We start from the raw sequence: 23,199 nt of genomic DNA on the forward strand, positions 1-23,199 counted from the left end.
CTGTGAATCGACCTAGGTGGAACCCAGAGTAGTTTATAAAACGTCCATATTAATAAATAGTAGCCAGATTGCCTTGCACTCATATATCTATATGACAGCGGATAACATTCTGTTTACGTTGTTCATAATTAACAAACTGCCAAAAAGGCCAGAAACACGTTCACGAAAAGTCCAGTTTTCTCTCTTTTATAAAAACAGATTTTAATTGAAAAATGACTAGCTTCTGTTTCGGGGCGCTATAGGCAACCAAGCAGATCGAATTCTGTTTACCATGTCAGTAACATATACTTAGTGCACTGTTTTACACTCACCCATGGCTTACCCTGCTTCTGTGTTCTTCCCTTTTCTGGCAGGGAATAAACATAAATGCTACGCTGCCCTCCTCGTGCTCCCCCTTAACTGATAGGCAATAAACAGGAAATAAATAAGTTTCGTTCAAGATCCCCCCACATCAACTAGTGTGCAAACATGTATATAAAGCTTCCTCTCTCCCACTACCTAGCTCCCCCACACCAATTGCATTTAGAATCATTAAATATTACGGTTACTTCAAATCTCAAAACAGTTTCCCCTGGAATTATCAATGAGAGAGAAAGTGGTTTACTTTTCGATGCAGAAAACGTATTTCGCGCAATCTCGATGTTCAGTTACCCTCTCTAGGGCTATAACTGCTTCATAAATCGTACAATATGTTTTCCTTATTACCTGTGGCTTTCATGCCTGCACAGTCATTATTTAAAAATAATAACGAAGCAAGGAAGTGTTCTGTAGAATTGTCTGAGTAGAATATATCATTCCAATATACTTACTGAAACTTACTGTAACGTTTGAAAAGAGTCAGGTATTTACATAAAATTTTCGATATGTCAGCACCGTCCGTCGACCTTAAAAATAGCGCAGTCCTGAGATAGAAATGTGGTTTTACCAATATAACTAAGGCACATTTTCCTAACCGGCTCTGACTTCTGCACACGGAATTTCCAGGTTAAATATAACAGAATGGATTATGTTGCTCTGACAGCCTTATTTTGCAATATAAGAGCTCTGGTGAGGTACTTTTTAATTAAGTGTCAAATCCAGCCTTGGCACTAGAAAAACAGTATGCGCGTTTTGTTTGAGGAAAAGCTGTCAGGTCTTCTCTCTACCTGTCAAATTGCCATCTGCCTTACAGTGATTAGTTGGGGCTAATGGATCATTGTTTGGCAGGGAGGCGTATCACAAATAGCTCAATACTGTATAGAAGTGAGGCGTGCTATTAATCTTAGCAAAATGGAATTTGGTATTATTTTTACATTACTTTAGGTTACTTGGAGGACGTTTCTTCCAGCATTTTCCTGCCTGTGGGGAAAAAAATAAATAAACAGAAGAACCTAGATTCAAGGTGGGGAACCGGCGTCCCGCTGCAAAATAAAATCATTGACATATCGTGCGTTTACAGAGTATATAATAAGCACAAATCCAAAAATATTGTATGCCTGGAATGGGCTGCATTTTCTTAAAACTAGTGAATTTCTTTTCAAAGCATGTAAGGGCACATTTGTCTAGGTTCCGATTCATTTTAATAAATCAATTTGGAATAGCTAATAAAAGCAGTACAGAATTCGGAATATTTTCAAAAAGTGTTTTAAAAGTTCAAAGTGTTTGGATATTTCGATTGTATTATTAGGAATGCTTAACTAGACTAGAGTTCAGCTGTGTGTGTGTGTTTGTGCGCGCGCGTGGGTATGCACTAAAACAGGTACTAAAAGACAGCATTGATGGAACGGACATTTTCACAATCATATTTTCAAGGTTGGAAAAAATAATGGGAAAACAAGAAAGGTTGTATTCTCTGGAAAAGAGGATGAACTATTTTTAATTTGGTCGATCTATCTACCAGAGGCAGCACAATCAATACTCAAAATCCAGAATGCAAAGCCAACTCAGGCACTGCTTGCTAGAAGTGGCATTCAGTTTTGGAATAAGCAATAAAGCAGTCTTTGGAAGTTGTCGCTGACATTCATAAAATATGGAGCTTTGCCATTTTGACTGACACTAGTTTACTAGTCAGCTTCCGGAAGATCATATCACTTTGCTTTAACCTTTAGCTCCACTGAGTCAAAAACAACCCCCTCTTCAGCGTCCCTCGTTCGACTGTCTCTATCTAATTGTAAGCTTAAGTGGGATGCACCTCTTTATACTTAAACTTTCAGCTTATGTACTTTGAAAGTTATGAGTTGCAGAATTTGCCAAGAAATATTTTCTTGGAACTTTCACCCTATTTTTACTTGCCCACTGGACATTAAAATGACAGTGGGTGTAATATTTATGTACAGAAATGTAATAAATATCTTAACAAAGTAAAAACAACTTTTTAAAAGTAGCTGTCTTTTTATGGTCTAGCTTGATGGTGCAGTGGTCACCACCCAATTTGGTTAGTACCACTAGGCAAGGGGCTTTGGCTTTGTCCACATGTTGGGAGCCAGCAGTGCGTGTTTTCATTGGGCAGAACTTGTGTGCGTGCATGAAAAGTGCTTGCCATCCACACAGCTTCGATCATTTTGTTTATTTATACAGCTGCCTGAACTTGACCTTTCAGGTACACACATGTGCCATTAAAATTCTATTATAGTGTCTCAGATAAGCAGATAGTTTATGACATTTCTCTGTGATGACAGCACAGATGGGATGAGGGTAGTCAGTACTGTGCATGGATTTTTGGGTCTGGCTTGACAGTCCATTAATAAGGGAGGGCTATTGACATTGCCAATACTTGTTTATTTTTTCAGTCTGTAATATTCAAGAATCAAACAGTCATTCATGTGCAGCGAAGTCTTTGTTGAAATAGGTATTATAGAAAAAGACAACCCAACCCCAAATGCAGTGGTAGTTGTTGAAATATATTTCAACCCCTGAGAAATTTCTTGGTAGGCGGTCATCATCAGGACAAAGGGAGAGGGTCAAAAGCTTGTAGTACCTAAGATTCAATGAAATGGCACCTCTATGTCTCAGATGGGTCTTTGTTTTCCAAGCCCAGGTAGACATTGCTTAATAGTTAAGCCAGGATGACACTTATGCATTGGCTACTTAATAATAATGGAACAAGAAGAAGTCTTAAAACATAAAGATTTAAGAAAAATAAATTAGAAACTGCATTGAACTGCCAGTCCAGATTGAAATTTGAGTTTACTCCCTTATTCCTCAAAAGAGGAACCAGGGTAATTAAAGGGGTAATACCATCATGGCAACATTTCAGAGACAAATGGGTAAGACAGGGAGTATACTTGAGAATTACTACCATCAACCCTTAAACATACATATGTAGTCTTTACTCAATTGTCGACGTTGGTAAAACTTTGACTATAGCCATTCCCATATTTCAGTCTATTAATTCACTTATTGAAAGCCAATCCTCTTTTTAACAATGATCATATTTTAAGATTTTGGCATTTGTGAATGGACTGTCACTTTCCTCTGACCACATCTAAAATGTTCCTCTCCTTTACTTAGACTCCTTTCAAAATCTAATAGGTTGCAAAAAACCTCAGGTATTAGCCCTTTCTCCTATTTAAATGCTATATTTCAGAACAGCTTTCCTGATTGAATCCTGTTGATGCAGTTAGAATATGCAGGATTATGAACATAGATCCTTTTCAAAAGAGAAGGTAGATTGGGTACTTCCATTGACAAATATACAAAATTTCCTCTTTCGTTTGACTTTTTGATATGCCATAAAAAACTCAAGTTGAATGATGGCAATATAGTGATTGTCTGGTAGATTCAAAGCAGTGACACAACTTTTACTAACAGTGAGTCTAAAGTCATCTATGGCAAAAAAAAATCTGCCACATATTGAGATGCTCCATAGAGTAATTGAAATGAAAACAAAACGGGATGGATGGTAGCAGCAGCCACTTCTTATAAAAAAGAGCATCAGTTTATGTGTACCTTTAAACAGGCTCGGAAGCATATACATTAGGGGCACCACCAGCATACTTGTAAGACAAATTATACATTAACCCACTAAGCTTTGAGACTGCAGGGTGAATTGATGAACATTTAGTGAGAGTGCTTTTAGGAAAAACTAATGGGTCCTGCTAGTGACTGTGAATGACAAATGACTACTGGTTGAACAATGTGCTGCTAAGAAAGTACAACAGTGCAGAGATTATCAAAGAACAACCAGACAATTAAATAAAATAACACTCATTCCACATTCAAATCACACAAGAAATGCAATTTTAATATAGAGGAAATTGCTGAAAAATTAAAGATCCCTACGTTTTCCCCAGAACTGAGGACTGCATGGCCTCAATAAGTAGCAATACTCCATCATAAAACAAAGCTCAAATGATGGAAGGGGAAACAGGTGCTTCTAAGGATCATACCTTTGGGTCCTGTAAAGGTGCATGGTGAAGCTTCAGGATCAGTCCAGTGAAGATTGGTCTGAGGTCATTCCAGTGAGGATGGCACCTTCTTGCTTGGGATTCATTAGTGAACTGCCAAAGCTGGTTTCTCCACACCAAATCTTTTTCAAGGACAGTAGTTGCCATCTGTCACCTGACCCCAGGCCTTGTGGGGCTACTCATAAGAACCTTGTGCTAATTGTTTCCCTCACTATCATGACTTAGCCTATTGTTCGAGATGCTTACTTCAGGTTCAATTCCCTCCCACAACCAATCTTCCACTGTTTGCATGTGCCCACTGTTTTGTGAGCAACCTGCTGCTGCTTCTTTCAAGCAAGCCATATTTCAATTTTCACTAGCAACTCACTATGCTTTGCCCAGCTCTGTAATTCTTTGCCAGCATCTATTGGGTGTTGACTCATAAGTCTCTGGTGATATCACAGAACAAGGAAGTATAAACGCAGCAATCCAGGGGATCACAGGAAAAAGTATAGGAGGTGCAAACTCCTCAAGCATTGTTGCTATCCAGAAGCAATGTGACAATGATGAAGTAAGCAGAAAGATGAAGCAGGTTGAAAGAGATGGAAAAACAAAGTGACATTGAAAGTGAGGTTCTAGTGGAAGAATGTGTGACTTAAAATAACATACTATTTGGAAAAGCATTTCTAAGTATCCCAGAATCTCAAAAAATTCTGATATGACCATTCATTCAGTGGATGAGATATACTTTTGTTGTGACAAATTATATTGCAGATGAGATCTGCAAGAGTTGAAAAGACCTGTTGTTAAGAACAGTCATATTCTTCCCCATCAGTCGTGGGACGTGTCAGGGCTGTCCCCTCTCCCCGATCCTTTTTGCTATTGCAGTGGAGCCATTGGCCCAATCATCTCCGACTAGAATGTTGACAGTGGGGCATCCCCATTTATGGTACCACTCATGCTGCATCACTTTATGTCAACGGCCTATTATTATACATTTGTGACATGACTGTTGACTTGAATTTGATCTCTATGACTTTCTGAAAATTCGAGGAGGTGGAAGGCCTGCGAGTGAACTGGGGGATGTCATGCACTTTCCATTTTCGGTGTGACACACCCCTGCAGGCCATACGCCGTTCGGTCTTCCTGTTTCTCTTCCCAGAAAAGGTCATCAAAAAGCCATAAACCAACAGCTCACAACTTAACTAGAGGACCACAGACTCCTAGACACATCCCAATCCGGTGTCCGCACCAACCATAGCAGCAAATCTGCACTGACTGCCTCCACAGATGATACTAGAACCCTTCTTGGCCAAGGAGACTCAGCCTCCTCGACCTCTCAGCATCCTTCAACATAGTCTCCCATCATATCCTGATCAAGAGATCCACCATACAGGCATCAGAGGAAATTCTCTGAAATGGATGGCCTCCTTCCTATCAGGCAAAACCCAAAGAGTTTTGCATCCTCCGTCCATCTCAAAGCCTTAGCCCTACCCTTTTCAACACCTAAATGACCCACTTGGCCAACATTGCCAGAAACCACAGACTAAAAAATAATCTCTTATGTAGACAACATATAGATCATCCTCTAGCTATCCAAAGACCCCTCAACCGCAAAGAACAGCTTCCACATCTGCATGAACAAGATCACCAACTGGATGAAGGACAATTCACTCAAACTCAACACCAACAAAATGGAAGCCCAGTTGTGCAGAAACTCCACATCTCCCTGGGAGGACACCTGGTGGCCTGCCAACTTAGGAACACCCCCAACGTCTATGATCCATGCCAGGAACCTAGAAATCGTCATCAACAATGCATCAACACTCAACACGAGAAGTGGGTCAATGCAGTCCATTCCACCTGCTTCCTCACTCTTCACATGCTTTGGAAAATCTTCAAATAACTTCTGGTCACCACCAGATGAACCGCCACGCAGGCACTCATTACCAGCCACCTAGGCTGCAGCAATGTTCTATACGACTGACTCACGACACACCTCATGAAAAGATTCCAAGTCATCCAGAACTAAGCAGTCAGACTTATCCTGGACCTACCAAGATGGACCCACTCCCCCCCCCAACTAAGGAATCTCTACTGGCCCCCATACACAAACAATGCCAATTCAAACTTCTGACTTACACTACAAAGCCTTGCACAATCTGGGACCCACCTGCCTCAACCACCACCTGAATTTCTACCGACCCTTCAGACACCTTTGATCTGCAGTGCTCGTCCTCAGTCACAGCCCTCACATCCATGGCAGCACCCACAGTGGCTGCAACTTCTCCTTCATTGCAGCAAAACCCTGGAACAGCCTCCCTGTCTACCTGCGAAACCATCCATTCATCTAAGAATTCTGAAGAGGCCTCAAAACCTGGTTGTTCGAATGAGGGCAAAGCAACATCATCAGTGCCTTGATACCCTCACGGGTGATAAGTGCGCTATACAAGTTCATTTGATTGATTGATTGGTCGATAAGCCTAGGTGGCAAACCGTTGACATGAATAACTGCAGCAGTCTGTTATCTAGGCACCAGACTTTACCACTTTCAACAGGACTTACTTGAGGGAAACCTATGGCAAGCATTCCCAGACTATTTTGGCAGCGTTTACCACTCACCCTAATGGGAAAGGTTGCCCTATTCAAAATGATCGTCCTCCGTTACCTCTTTTATTATTTCATGAATGTACCAGTGTTCCCTCACCATGATTCTTCCAGGAAGTGGACCAATTGCTGGGGGACCTACCATGGAATGGTAAGAGATGATGGGTGGCCCTCAATGAACTCCAGCTGTCTGTGGGATGGGGTGGGTTAGAGGCCCCCCTCATTTGAATCCTATTAACTGCACCACAGCTCTAGTGGCTCTCCTGGTGGCTGCAAGTGTGAATCTTTATGAGACTAGCGTCGACCCCTTTCCTCAACATACTCTACAACAGTTACCCTACTCACCATCAAAATGCACTGCTTCTGGTCCCATCATGTATGGGTGGCATGGTAGGATCACACTGTTAACCTGACAGGTGGTACCTTACTCCCCAGCTATTTCCCTTCAGGGTCTTCTTGGGGCATTTTATGATTGGCCAGCTAACAGTGTGGCACGAATGCTCCCTGTGCACTGGGGACAGTCTTTTCCTAGACAAACATCTATTTACATTTGACCAACTGTGCCTGGATCACAACAACTCCCCCAGGCCAATTCCTGATACACGGGCAGCTGCTGACAGTGTTTCCAACACTGTTGGGTGCAGAAGATGAGGAATCCCCTACACATGCTCTAATACACACGCTATACATTATGGAGGGGGATGTCATCTAATCATATGGGTATACAAAGCTATAAGGGGACACACAGGGACCCCCTAACACACCTTTGCCAAATCTGGGGAGAAGACCTAGGGATACCTCGACATGACACCGAGTAGTCCAGGGTTTTGGTGTCCCCCCAGATTATCCCTCAAAATTCGCATTTTAATATTATCCAATATATGGTACTACACAGGGTGTACCTCATAGCTTCTCAACTGAACTGCATGTTCCCCACTGCCAATCTCACCTGCCCTATATGCCATGGTCAATTAGCCAACGTCCAACACATGCTCTGGTTGTGCCTCTACATAGCCAGCTATTGGCAAGCTATACACAATACAATGGCCACCATCACAGAACTCATGACGTTGAATCCCCGGGAGACCACTGACCCGGGTATCTTCCCTAGGAGGAAAAATCATAAACTGTGAATGCTTTTTGCCAATCTCACTCTCTAATTGGTCAAGCAACTCCTCACCATACATTGGAAAGTCCAACAGCCCACAACACCGCTGATTGGCATAGAGTGCTTCTCCATTGGGAGGAGTTAGAAAGCACTGCACTGCAAGAAGACTTGGCGACTTCACAGGCACTTTCTAGCAACAGCCTGGGACAACGTGCTTACACATTTCAAGGAGCTGGTAAATGGAGACCCCCCATTTCTTTAGCCCCTCGAACATTGTGGCGTCCCATTATCACTGATCACCTACAGTCCTGAGTGTTCAATCAGTATTGCCCTATCCCTCCCCGTGCAGCCATGAGCATGCATTCGAGACATCTATGCACCCATCTCCTTCTGCTTCCCCTGTCCCTACTAATCTTCAGTCCAAGTCTGCTTCCTCTCTCCTATATGTTCACTTATTGAAGTCGCTAGTGCCCTTCTCTCGTTGACTCATTCACCTTTTATTTCTCTTTTTCTTCTGTTGTATACACTTCTACAGAGCATCTGTGATGTTATAGTTTTGGAGCACCAATGACTTGTTTTGCCCTAATATGCATTTTATTTTTTTTAGCTCAAAGCACGCTATTGCACCTTCTGCAAATAATATGTTTAACTGACAATGATTGCCGTAGTTTGTTCCGCTTATCATGTATATGCATCTCACTGTTCTACCCCTTTTTTCAGGGCAGTAACATGACTATCAGTAACTATTTTCCATTGTGTGTGCAGTGATGTAAATGGTACCTTTAACTACCAAAAAAAACTTTCATAAAAATTGTTTAAAAAAAAGTTAAGCGCAGTCAGCAATCTAAGGAACAGTAGCAACATTTGAGAGCCCTAACACAGAACCAATCTCTAGGTCCAGCGAGGAACCAATACATAGCAAATTACAGCCTAGTGCAATTGGTGAAGTAGCAAAATCTACACATCTGCTTCTGCACCTGCTGTACCAAGCGAGCACCCCAGGAGTGTTAAAAAATCTAATATTTGTAATGGGCATAGAAAAACATACACCACCAACCACTGAAATATGCCCAAATAAATGCAATGCCACACAGGAGACATTAGCTACGCCCAGGGTCATCTTCTTGTACATGTCAATGATATACATTGTAAGGACTTGTAATCCAAAAGTATGACTCCCCTGTAATGATGTGTCAGTGTATGCACCTATGAAAGCCTGGTCTGCTCCTATATGATTACAAAGGTAAAAGCCTATCAAGTCAAAACAACTATCCATTGTGTGTCAATCAAATACAGTCATGAGAGGCAGACCTGTCACTTGACACATACAGAGGAAAAATAAGTTACACTCCCCTATCACATCATCATTGCTTTTGTTATGGGATACGCTGTTTGATATATCAGCTAAATTTGGGGTTTATCTCAGATCTCGGGGTTGGTACAAAGGATGTATCAAAATATGGAAGCCAACATAAAATAATTAACTCTGCAAATGTGGGTAAACTACAAGTTTGCGGGACACTCAGCAGGGATGTCCCATGTCATCTATACTGTTTGCTTTCTTTATTGAACCATTGGCCATTTCAATTAGACAAAGTGAACTGATCCACCCTCCCATTAAGCAGACAGGTAAGATTAATCTACACGTTGATTGTATTATTTTATTCCTTGATAATAACAGAAGTTCCCAGGAAAAAGCCTTTCAAATATTTGCTCTGTTTGAGCAAATGGGAGGGTAGAAGGTAAATAAAAAAATGGAAATTATCCTCTGTGGGTGCATCCCCAGTACATTACTCCCAGAATTGATGTCCTCTGTGAACTCTTGACCTAAAGGATACCTGGGGGTTAGATTCTCATCGAACATTTAAGATCTTTATGATCCCCTGCTTCTTAAAACTCTGGTGTTATTAGCTCTGTGGGGATCACTTCCTCTAACATTTTTAGGGAGGGTTGCCTTGATTAAAATGGCAATTCTGCCACTGTTTAATTTATTATTCGCAGCCATCCCATTTGTGTTAACCTCCTGCCTTTTTAACGGAAACTGAATTCATTATTTATATTGTTTATTTGGCGCAATAAAACTGCTAGAGTTCCACTAAGCACTTTATGTGTGGATTTGGAAAAGGGCGGTCTGGCACGCCCCAATGTCAAAGACTACTATTTCACATTTTTTGCACAATATGTGGCTAAAGTTAAGGTAGCATCGCCCAATGGTAGCTTTTTCCTGCAAGATTTTCAGGAAATAATCTGTAGGGCGCACGCTATAAGGGATACTGTACAACTGGTGAAATCCCCAAAGAATGTACGTTATACGGCCTTGAGGCATTCTTTAGAAAGAAATACGATTTTTTTTGTAGATATGCGATCCCATTTGTGAATACCTTCACTCCCCTGTCTGAATTAATAATGAAACCCGATTCTTGACTTAATCCAGATATATTTAGGAAGTGGGAATATGCTGGATTTGGGAAAGTTGGAGATTTTTTAGCTGGTGATAAGTGAGAAATCATGGCGAATATAGGGTTAGCTGTGCAAGGCTACCTTTTGCTTATGGGTTCTTAGAGAACTATGCTTTAGAGTCTTGCCGATTTGGATTGTGATCAGATACGGGATACTCGAAAGATAGTTGAAGAACTGGTAGATCCCTCAGGGGATAGACGAGCGGGTAAGTGGAGAAGGCTGCGTATAGAGCTGAAGGACCCAGATCTTTTTTTTAAAAACAACCAGCAAATAGGAGCAACATGAAGGGCTAAAATTAACAAAGGATATCTGGGAGAAAATTAATCGGTTAATTTCAGGGTTTTGAGAGGAGCTAATTGGCGTAGAATGCTTTATTTTAGCAGATGGCTGCTCTATCGTACCCCGCCGATGCTAGCCCAGGTCAATCCCAACTGGCGTAGCTACTGTTTTCAATGTCATGCGGGCATCATAGCAAATTGGACATATGTGATAGGTGGATGCGGGCTCATTCAAGAGTTCTGGGGCAAGATATTAAGGTCTCTAGAAATAGCCTTACAGATTGAAATAGTCCCCACTGTGTGGTTGCATGTCTTGGGCTATGACCCCAGGATGAAACTAGCACTCAGATGGGTAAAATTAGTCTAAATCGCCACGGCTGTGGCTAGATCCCTCCTACTACAAAATTGGCACACTTCGCAGATTCCTACTGTTGAGAAATGGCTAAATAAAATGAAACAAGTAAGGAAACTGGAGTGGGTGTATGCAATGAGAGCTAGAGGGATTAAGAGATTCTCCCAAATCTGGGGAAGTTTCATGGAGTCCACAGAAGACATTAAAATAGTCTAAGGGTTGGTAGGATCAGTAACGGAGAATTAGTCTGATGAATTGAGCATGCTTTTGATGCAATGTGATGGTATTAGATAATGAAATATGATGTTATAAATGTATTGGGTCTTTTTCGCTCAGAGTCTAATATGAATTTTAAGGTTTGATTTTGGATCTCAATTAAAAAAAAAATCTGTATTTTTGTTCTTTCATAGATATGACAAGCTCACTTGGGCATGAGAGCACTGAGGCAAAGCAGAAGAATAGGAGGACAGCCTAGCGCAGCAAAAGTACCTACATCTGTATAATCATCTGTACCCATATCCATGCTACTGCCAACAAAATCAAACCACAAACCCATCGTAACATATATCTTAGTTTCACAGCTCAGTAACATCCATCTCTCAGACTTTAGTACCTGCTATTGGGCAAATCAATGACAGTACCCAGTTATATGGCGATCCAGGGTCAACTTGAGGAACCATTTGCAACTCATGGTGATGCCTCTACCCCTTTATTTAGGGAATTCAGGGTGATGGAAAGGGTATTAAAGATTTTTCATAAATAAGTGTGTTGCACATATAGCAGCAGTAGTATGTAACATGAAAGCATACTGCAAGTGAATTTTTCAAAAGTTTAAAATGACTATAGTTAATTTAGGTCTGTCTTTTAATGAGTTGCCACTTTGCTTTGTGAAATATTTTCATGTTGAAAATCTGAAGCAACATTGAAAATGTATAATGCCTTCTTCTTTGAGATTATGGTGGAATTTCTTCATCAAATGAGGCCTTTGAGCTACATCTGTAAATGGAAGCAGCCCATATATCTTATCTTCTAATTAGAAAGACACAGTTACATTTTTTTGTGAGAAGTTTTATATATTTTAATGAGACTGAAACTGTATTTTTTCTGTCTTTACATGGTTGGTTGTTGTTTGAGAAATTTCCGGCTGCTTTACAAGGCCTTTGCACCACTGTTGAATCATTTTGTTTGAGGCAACAGTGGCACAGGCAGTGCTTTAAACTGCTCCTCATTTACAAACTGAAGCATTGAATCTAGTGTGTCAGTTTGTAAAGCATTGCGTCACATTATACCTGTGCCAGGTATAATGTATGCAAGGTAGGTGTTTCCACAGGAGAAGTCACACAAAATTGATGCAGTGAAATGTACAAAATTTCACTGCGTCCTTCTGCAACTTCACTGCGTGAGAATTTTACTGCCAGCTCAGAGCAGGCTTAAAACTGACGCTGAGCTTTTCACAATGGGGGCCCCTTGACATTGCTGGAGTAGCATATTTTTTTTGCCTCTAGTCCGGAAATGCATGAGTTTAGCATCACTAAAGCATCACAATTTCTGACGCATCTGTGAAAACATGCACCATGGAGCTCTGTATTGTAAATATAGTGCGTCCATGGTGTCATTCGGGGGTCCTACGGAAATTAAAAAAATCTGATGTGTCGGAGCTGATGCGTCAGCTTCTTATAGATGAGACCCATCATGTTACTGATAATGTTAGAATTCTGTCATTTTAAGAATGTGTTTGCAGCTTTTAGATTCAGATTCCCTTAAGATTCCCTTTGGACTCTTTCTCACTTTCGCACTGAGGATTCAGGTGATTTTTCACTTGCCTTTTTAGGTCTAGAGCTCGCCCCCCACGTCCGCAGCACCACCTTGCTTCTCGTGCCCCTGACCCCCGCCCACGCTGCTGCTAGTGTGTTCGAGCCCCCAGAGCGTGTCTAGTGGGCTCTGCTAAGCTTCGCTAGACCCGTGTGCTCTCTGCCGCTTTTTGCCGTATATGTAAGTGTTTTTCTACTGCTCAGAGCCTTGCCTCCTTGCCCTCTTGCCCCCATCTGATTGCTGTATTCCGATTGTTTTGTTGTGCCATTTATCGTATTTTGTGACTGTTTTGACTTGTGCCTGACTTTTGTGCCTTACTTTTGCCATTTTGCCTTGTTTTTCCTGGTTTCGCCGCCTGTGCGCTCCCCTTGCTGTTTTATCACTGCTGCTGCCTCCCTGCAGCCCCGCCCCCCTCGAGCTCCCATTCGCCGCTCCCTCCCGCCTCCCGCCTCCCAGCTGCTCCTCCCTCCCCCCTCCCTTCTTAATGGCTGGCGCTGCGCGTCGCAAGTGAGTGACCTCTGACCTGTTTTAGGTCTAGAGCTCGCCCCCCACGTCCGCAGCACCACCTTGCTGTCTCGTGCCCCTGACCCCCGCCCACGCTGCTGCTAGCGAGTTCGAGCCCCCAGAGCGTGTCTAGTGGGCTCTGCTAAGCTTCGCTAGACCCGTGTGCTCTCTGCCGCTTTTTGCCGTATATGTAAGTGTTTTTCTACTGCTCAGCGCCTTGCCTCCTTGCGCTCTTGCCCCCATCTGTGCCCCCTCTGATTGCTGTATTCCGATTGTTTTGTTGTGCCATTTATCGTATTTTGTGACTGTTTTGACTTGTGCCTGACTTTTGTGCCTTACTTTTGCCATTTTGCCTTGTTTTTCCTGGTTTCGCCGCCTGTGCGCTCCCCCTTGCCATTTTCTCACTGCCGCTGCCTCCCTGCGGCCCTGCCCCCCTCGCGCCCCCATTCGCCGCTCCCTCCCGCCTCCCAGCTGCTCCTCCCTCCCCCCTCCCTTCTTAATGGCTGGCGCTGCGCGTCGCGAGTGAGCGACCTCTGACCTGTTTTAGGTCTAGAGCTCGCCCCCCACGTCCGCAGCACCACCTTGCTGTCTCGTGCACCTGACCCCCGCCCACACTGCTGCTAGCGTGTTCGAGCCCCCAGAGCGTGTCTAGTGGGCTCTGCTAAGCTTCCCTAGACCTGTGTGCTCTCTGCCGCTTTTCGCCGTATATGTAAGTGTTTTTCTACTGCTCAGCGCCTTGCCTCCTTGCGCTCTTGCCCCCATCTGTGCCCCCTCTGATTGCTGTATTCCGATTGTTTTGTTGTGCCATTTATCGTATTTTGTGACTGTTTTGACTTGTGCCTGACTTTTGTGCCTTACTTTTGCCATTTTGCCTTGTTTTTCCTGGTTTCGACGCCTGTGCGCTCCCCCTTGCCGTTTTCTCACTGCCGCTGCCTCCCTTCGCCCCCCCCTCGCGCCCCCATTCGCAGCTCCCTCCCACCTCCCGCCTCCCAGCTGCTCCTCCCTCTCCCTTCCCCCCTCCCCCCTCCCTTCTTAATGGCTGGCGCTGCGCGTCCACGCCGCTGGCGTGCCGGAGGTGCGCCAGAGGCAAGCCCGTCTGTGCCCGTCCGCGCCTGGACCGCGCCCAGTGCCACCCCCCCCTGGTCTTCACGCCCCGCACCACCAGCCTTCGCTACTCGGCCAGCGTACTCCTCGACCTTAACCCTGGCTCCTCCACAGCCTGCTTCCAGGCCACCCCGAAGCACACCAAAGGACCCTTCTCCTGCCGCACCTGCAACTTCACCTGCAATAGAACAACAAAGCCTGCAACAATCAACACCAACCACCTGCACTGCATCCTCCTCAACACACGCTCCGCACGAAAGCACGCCATTGAGCTCTGGGACCTGCGCGACACCACCGCCCCGGACGTAGCCTTCCTGACCGAAACCTGGTGGAATGACTCCTCGGCCCCAGACATCACCATCGCCATCCCTGACGGCTACAAGATCACGAGAAGAGATCGCACCAACGGAATCGGTGGAGGGATAGCCATCGTCCACAAATCCACCCTCAAGATCCACACCCACACGGATGACACCCTCAAGACAGCAGAACACCTCCACTTCCAGATCCACACGGACCCCAACACTACCCTCAGAGGAACCCTCATATACCGACCTCCAGGACCAAGAGCCCCCTTCAGTGACACCATCGCCGACCTCGCAAGCACCCACGCCCTCGCTTCTACAGACTACCTCCTCCTGGGAGACCTCAACTTCCACTTGGAGAAGAACAACGACACCAACACCACATCTTTGACCACCAACCTCTTCAACCTCGGACTCAGACAACTGGTCAACACACCCACCCACATCGCCGGTCACACCCTTGACCCACTCTTCACTGCAAGCAACCACATCTCATTCAGCCACACCTCCGAACTCCACTGGACCGACCCCCACTGCGTCCATTTCACTTTCAAGAAAAACACCGAACACCACCGCATCCCACTACCACCTCTCCGCCGCTGGGGAAAAGTCACCGAAGACCCACTAACCAGCACCATCGCCAAGAACCCACCAACCGATCCCACCGACCCTGACTCCGCCGCCATCAACCTCCAACAGTGGATCCTCAACTGCGCCAACATCCTAGCACCACTCAAGTGACCCTCCGTCAACCAAGAAAAGAAAAAAGCAGCCTGGTTCACAGACGAACTGATCACCTCCAAACGCAACTGCCAGAAACTCAAGAAAAAATGGATCCTCGAGCGCACACCCGACAGCCTAGCAACCCACAAGGAAGCCAACCGCAAACACCACCAACTGATCCGACTCGCCAAACGCTCCCACTTCACAGAACGCCTAAATAACAACGCACACAACAGCAAGGAACTCTTCTGCATCGTGAAGGAGCTCTCCATCCCCCAACGCCAATGTCAACGACGTCCCACCATCCCAGAAACTCTGCGACGCTCTCTCCACTTTTGTTTACCAGAAAATCACCGCCATCCACGACAGCTTCAACACCACACCTCCGCCAGACCTCTCCCCCAACAACCCATCCCACGCTGACCGCCTCACCACCTGGACCCACGTAGACGACGCCGAAACCCTAAAGACCATGAACTCCATCCACGCAGGATCTCCTCGGACCCCTGCCCACATCACGTCTTCAACAAAGCCGACGCCACCATCGCCCCCCAACTCCGCAAGATCATCAACCTTTCCTTCAACACCGCTACCTTCCCAGACAGCTGGAAGCACGCCGATTTCCAACCCCTCCTCAAGAAACCCAAGGCTGACCTCAACGACCTCAAAAACTTCTGACTGATCTCCCTCCTCCCCTTCCCAGCGAAGGTCATCGAGCAGATCCTCAACGCACAGCTCTCCCACTACCTCGAAGACAACTCCATCCTAGACCCCTCCCAATCCGGTTTCAGACACAACCACAGCACAGAGACTGCGCTCCTCGCCGCCACCGACGAAATCAGACAACAAGTGGACAACGGCGAAATTTCAGCCCTGATCCTCCTAGACCTATCCGCCGCCTTCGATACGGTCTGCCACCGCACCCTACTAACTCGCCTCCACGAAGCCGGAATTCAAGACAAAGCCCTCAACTGGATCTCCTCTTTTCTCTCCGGTAGAACCCAGAGAGTCAGACTCTCACCCTTCCGCTCCGAAGCCACCAACCTCATCTGCGGCGTCCCCCAAGGCTCCTCACTAAGCCCAACGCTGTTCAACGTATACATGGCACCCCTCGCACACCTGGCCCGCCAACACAGCCTCAGCATCCTCTCTTACGCCGACGACACCCACATCGTCCTCTCCCTCACTAAAGATCCACACACCGCCAAAGCCACCCTCCACGAGGGACTGAAATCCATTGCCGAATGGATGAGAAACAGCCGCCTGAAACTAAACTCCGACAAGACGGAAGTCCTCATCCTCGGTCGCTCCCCCTCGGCCTGGGACGACTCTTGGTGGCCCTCCGCTCTGGGCCCCCCACCCACTCCAGCCAACCACGCACTCAACCTCGGCTTCATCCTTGATTCCGCTCTCACCATGTCCAAACAGGTCAACGTAGTCTCCTCCTCCTGTTTTAACACCCTCCGCATGCTCCGCAGAATCTTCAAGTGGATCCCGACAGAAACCAGAAAGACGGTGACCCAAGCCCTCGTCAGTAGCAGACTTGACTACGGCAACGCACTCTACACAGGCATCCCAACAAAGGACATCCAACGACTCCAACGCATCCAGAACGCATACGCCCGCCTGATCCTTGACATACCCCGCCGATGCCACATCTCCCACCACCTGAAGGAACTCCACTGGCTCCCCGTGGACAAGAGCATCACCTTTAAACTCCTCACCCACGCGCATAAGGCACTACACGACGCCGGACCCACCTACCTGAACAACAGACTCAACTTCTACGTTCCCTCCCGCCAACTCCGCTCTGCCAACCTATCCCTCGCCACCGTTCCCCGAATCCAGCGCAAGACCTCCGGCGGCAGATCCTTCTCCTACCTCGCCGCCAAGACATGGAACTCGCTCCCGACCTCCCTTTGCCAGACCCAGGACCTCCTCAGCTTCAGGAGACTCCTCAAGACATGGCTCTTCGACCGATAGCATCTACCACCCCCCCCACCCCCCTAGCGCCTCGAAACCCTAACGGGTACATAGCGCGCTTTATAAATTTAATGATTGATTGATTGATTGATTGCCTTTAGATGCAGATCCTTTTCTTTCTGCCTTAGATGCAGATCCTCTTCTGCCTGCCTTTAGATTCAAATTCCTGTCTTCTCTCATTTAGAGCAGATATTTGTGATTGCCTTTCAGAGTCTTTCTGACAAAATTCCATCGTTTTGACTTCTAATATTTCTTTGACACTCCCCTAGCTTAGCAGTGTAAATTGTTTCCCTTCACGGGAAAACGGATGTGCTTCATTCTATCTGAGGATATATTGTCAGTGATTATATGATTTTCAATATCTTTGAATACAATAATATTTTCATGAATTGGTTATTGAATTACAAGTAATCCTCATGATTTGAGTTTGTAGTTTTGCAAATATTTAGTAAACCTTTATGATTTTGAGTTGAAGTGTTCTCTGTCTTCCTTGTTGGGTCAAATGAGCTTCACATTATTGAAATGTATTATTTTGATGTCAGTCTAATCATAATTAAAGGTGCATCGAAGGGCTCTTAATGAACCAGAATTTCACCAGTATTTATGCATAGAAAAATTGCACTAAGACGTGTGATGCTGAAAATACAGCAGTGGCACCGCAGAGCAGTTTAAGTGTCCGGTCGGAGTTTGAGTCATCTGGAAAGCATCACCACCAATGTATTTGAACCTGACATGTATTGTGAGTGATATAAATATGACACAGTCACTGCACACTCTGAAGCTGCACAGGTCAACATAGTGGCAGGCAAACTTGGTCAACACCTCACTAATGGCCACCTGCATTGCTTAGTTGGAGCCATTTTACAAAGTGGCCATTTCCACATCAAACCGGTGTTGATGCTCTGTGAAATCATAGGCCAAGTTAGGGAGGTGTGTTTCACCCGCACACAAAGAGTTCCATCTATCCATTGATGGGTTTATTGCTGCTCCTTCAGTGGAGTGAGGAGGCCTCAAACATCTGTGGTCGACGGTGCCACAATAAAGAGCACTAGGTGTAGGAAAGTTGGAAGCATTATCAAATGGTGTTCAAATGAGAGGCCTAGAGTGAGAAGGAGGAGGAGGAGAAGATAGACAAAAGCTAGGTTTTAGTATGGATCTAGTATGGCTGCAAATTGTTATTGGTTTCATGTTTTTTCATATCTATTCTCATTGATGGCATTGTTAATCAAGCAAGTCATGTAGGGGGCTGTTGCAAATCATATATAAATTGTGCGCGCAACCTGGATAACATGCCACAAGACCAGTAATGAGCCCTCTCCCTCATACTCTACTTGAGTGTTCAAGGGGTGTTTACTTGTCCAGTTTCTGTAGGTGTAATTGGTCTTTGAGTGAGACAAATCGATGGCTGTGTCCAATGTACATACCCTATAACATTAAAAAGCTTTGCTCTTCTGTAAAAGCTTGGTGTTGTTCAATTTGACTTGCCTGTTGGGAAAAGCCCAACTGTGTTTTTTTGTTAACATAGCACTCTGAGAGCTTCTTGTCAGCTTCCTGAAGCCACCAGGTGTAGTGCACACATGACATAAACGTGTTAGGACTGCACATATGTGCAGTTGGTCCATACCTAATAAAGGCTGTTTCTGCCATATGCTTCTTTCTTTGTGTGACTGGTTGCCTGAACATTCTCTCACTTCTCCTCAATTAAGCACCCAGAACTTTGGAAATCCTTTTATAGTTTGCACCTGGCTCTTCCCTATTTATGGTTGTCTACTGCTTACATTCACCAAATAGCTATTTGGCAATTGTCCTTTGGTAACTGCAATCCACGCTTGCAGTTTGCAGACTGCTCATATTTTTAATACACTGTTACATTTTTGCAAAAATACCATTGTCTAAAGGTGCATGGGACGCGGTACGCAGCTTTGTGCCTTTGCACCTCATGTAATAATTAATTTATAGATTTATAGATTGCAAATAGTACTACACAGGCCCAGATTCCATAAACAGCAACATAGTCAGTAGATGGCCAGCCCTCCTACATATATCATAAATTAAATTAAGGAAAAACAATCTCCTTGGCCAAAAGCTGGCATAAAAAAGAAGAAACGAATTATTTTGTGGGCTTCAGATTGAGTTCTGATATTTAACCTCCTACTTTGACCTAGACCTAATGAAACACATACAAGCATAAAAAAGCCAGTAGGCTTGGCGTATGCTTTTCAGTTTTTTAACTTTACCAGTGCTGAATTTTTTGTGAGAATGTTTTTTGTCTGAAGACCTGCGAAACAAGCACCTTAGTAGCACTGTCAGGGCAGCTGCAAGCCCCCTCGCCTAAGTAAAAAAAAAGCTTTGTCTAAAAAGTAAAAACATACGTTTTTGGTGTAAAAGCACACATTTCACCAATATTACCAGACAATGAGTGTGGCAGAACGCTGTTGCTCACGCTGTTGCTCACAGTCAGCTAAGCCAATTGATAAAGTAGGGCGACCTGTGCGGGATGCAAAATATTAATGAAAGTACCACAGGCCTTAGTTGAAGAGGGCTCACCGAAAGATTCTGTATGGTGTGTATGTAATATATATATATATATATATATATATATATATATATTGCAAAAAAAAATTGTATTAAAAACAACTGGTCATAGCTATTACCAGACCTAAAAAGAAATTACAGAAATAAAAACACTTTCATAACCTGCTGTATAAAGCACAAAACACAACACGAAATACATTGCAAGGGAAACATGATCACGCTGATCTTATGAGGACAATGTGAGATATAAAGAACAAACCTAGCGCTTATTCTTGCTACCGAAAAAAACACAGTCCTTATTGATACAACGCATTACCAGAATTGATTTAGGATCTACGCCTAGTAAGGTGGTCACGACGAAATAAGTATATTTTGGACGAACACGTAATGCAAGTTGTGTTATAGTATTTTGTTACTTATTGTCAAACGAAGCGTGCAGCCGAACCCAGTACATTCCACTCTTCAAATACTAGTTGAATTTACATATGTGGTAACTTTAAATCACAGCAATGTTTAATGAGTCTTTAGTGACGAAAGACTGGAAAAGGATTGTACGAGGATATCAAGTTTTGCACACAAGTTGATACTACAGAATATGCTATAGGAGTGTAATTCTTTTATACCTTAGAGCTATAATCTATTAACTAGAAAGTGTGTTAGCATAATGTCAGAGCATAATTTTGCATATTGAGTGAAATACTTGAAGAAACTAGCCAATATAAAAAACATTGTCTAAAAGCTTACATTTGTTTTCTTTCATAATGAACACATTACAATATTAGGGGGCCATTCTAACGCCACATTAGCGTAATTGTTGATGCAAATGTGGAGTTAGAAGGCCAAAAATGATGCGCCATATTTACAAAGAGTTTGTAACCCTTTGCGCTACATTATGCCTGCGCCAGGCATAATGTGTGCAAAGAGGGAGTTCTAATAGATTTCCTTGCGATATTTTTCTCTGCTCTTTTAATGCCATTAAATACAATGGGTCCCTATCTACTGCATAGTAAATCAATAGCATCAAGAGAAATGATGCTATTGCCCCCAACCCTGCTCCATTGTGCACCATATTTTAAATACGGCGCACACATGGTGACAGTAGGGGGCACTAAAGGGCAGTGCCACTTTTTGTAAATATGCCCCTAGGTCCTAGCACTGTAGAGGCTGTGTGTGCACATACGATCCCTGTGAAAGAGCAGAATACTGTCACTCTCAGTGATGTTAGCCATTGGCTGAAGTGGCTGGTCCACTGCCCATGCTATTTGCTAAAGTGGAAGGAGGAAAACTGTGAATGACACAACAACAGACCAATGGATGATGAGGGCTGGCCAAAAGGCCCTATAAGTAGGTGTATGATATATTTAATTTTAGTAGAATAAAACGGTCTTGGTTAAGGCCAAACCTAAAAAGATAGAGTTTTACACATTGTAAATGCAGTTATTTACAAAATGTAGGTTACACCAGTCCCATTAATCAACTTTCTTGTATCAAAACTCTCAAATCAAGGAAATAGCACAAGGTAGGAAGGTAATACAAAGTGTCACTTAAATCTACAGAAAGGCCATGCATTAAATTAATAGTAAAACATTATACCTATGTTAATGAACCCATAAATGGGGGTCATGTTTATACATTTATTTCTCTCTTCTGAAGAGCAGCTTCCCATTAACCAAGCTCACTTTCTGCTCCTTAGTCTCTCCTGAATTTTCTTACACTTCATTTTCCTTATGATCTGGTCCTGGATTACTTGTTCATAAGTGATAGTTTCAAATTAATAGGACCCTGCTAATGTCCGTAACACAGACAAATAATGCCCTTTTATGAGTTTGGCTGCCCTACAACCGCCAAACCCATGGTGGCGGTCAGACTGCTGCACTCCTGGCAGTCTGGCTGCCAGATTGCGACCTGGACCGCCAACACCACCAGGATCATAGATTCCGATGAGGTGGGAGCAGTCAGAGTTGTGGTTAGCCATGGCAGCGCTGAGTTAAGTGCTGCTGTGCTGATCACAAGTCCTTTTTCTGACAGCCTTTCCATGGTGGTGTCCCTGCCATGAAAAGACTGATGGAAAGCCAGTGCTGGGGGCCACAGAGGCGCCCCTCCATTGCCCAATCACTGCCATGGCGTGTGCAGTACAGGGGGCCCTGTGCAGCACCCTCAGAATGCACGCTATCTGCACTGCAGACAGTGCACATTCTGAGGGTGGTGTTGTGTCACAGCAATAGCCTCGGTCAATGACGTGGCACTGTTTCCGCTTGTCTGACTAGCGGAATTGTCATAATATGATATTTCCGCCAGTCAGCCCAGTCGAAACATCGCAATATGACTGTATGGATGTTGGCGGTATGACAGCAGCCTCCTCCCGCGGCTTTGGCAGTAGTCTCATTCCAACCACCAAAGTCATAATGAGGCCCATAGTGAATTGACTCTTCCTCCTTTTGGGCATGAACATAACATTTTAATTTTTCCATCATTGTATTAATTTTCCTTCAAAAAGGAATAATTGTTCTTTGAATGGCTTAGGCAAATCTATTCATATGTCCTGAAGGAACTAAGTTTTTATATTCCTTCAACTCTATTCCACCTAAACAATGCTTCAGCAAACATAAATTCCTTTGAGCTGTACAATCGTAATCTTCAAGTACCTCTACATAGTCCAAAGGCATGGTACACCACAATTCGAATTCCATTTGTGGTTCCCCAACTGGTTGCAGAAAAGGAGGTGGAGCTGCAATGTTGGCCATGGTAAATAAATAAGCAGAAACTAAGGGATTAAACAATGTTTTACTTTTGCTTCAAACGTAACCCAATCCAAAATGGGTATCAGAATTTAGAACCTATTAATCCAAAGCAAGGCTGACTTGTCCTAAAAAAAGGCAAAAATGTTGAAAATGATACAGTCCTTAAAGATTGTCTTCAAAGCTCCCATATCAAAATGGCTGTTCAAGTTAGAAACTAGCAATGCTTGACATTTTTGTAGAATTCCGAATCCAAAAGGTCCACTGTCTTCAAAACATAATGAGGGATTCACTCAAAGGATTATAGTCAAAGAATGGGCTCATCC

Source organism: Pleurodeles waltl, chromosome 1_2 (assembly GCF_031143425.1).
Source record: "Pleurodeles waltl isolate 20211129_DDA chromosome 1_2, aPleWal1.hap1.20221129, whole genome shotgun sequence".
In the NCBI taxonomy this organism is placed as follows: domain Eukaryota; kingdom Metazoa; phylum Chordata; class Amphibia; order Caudata; family Salamandridae; genus Pleurodeles; species Pleurodeles waltl.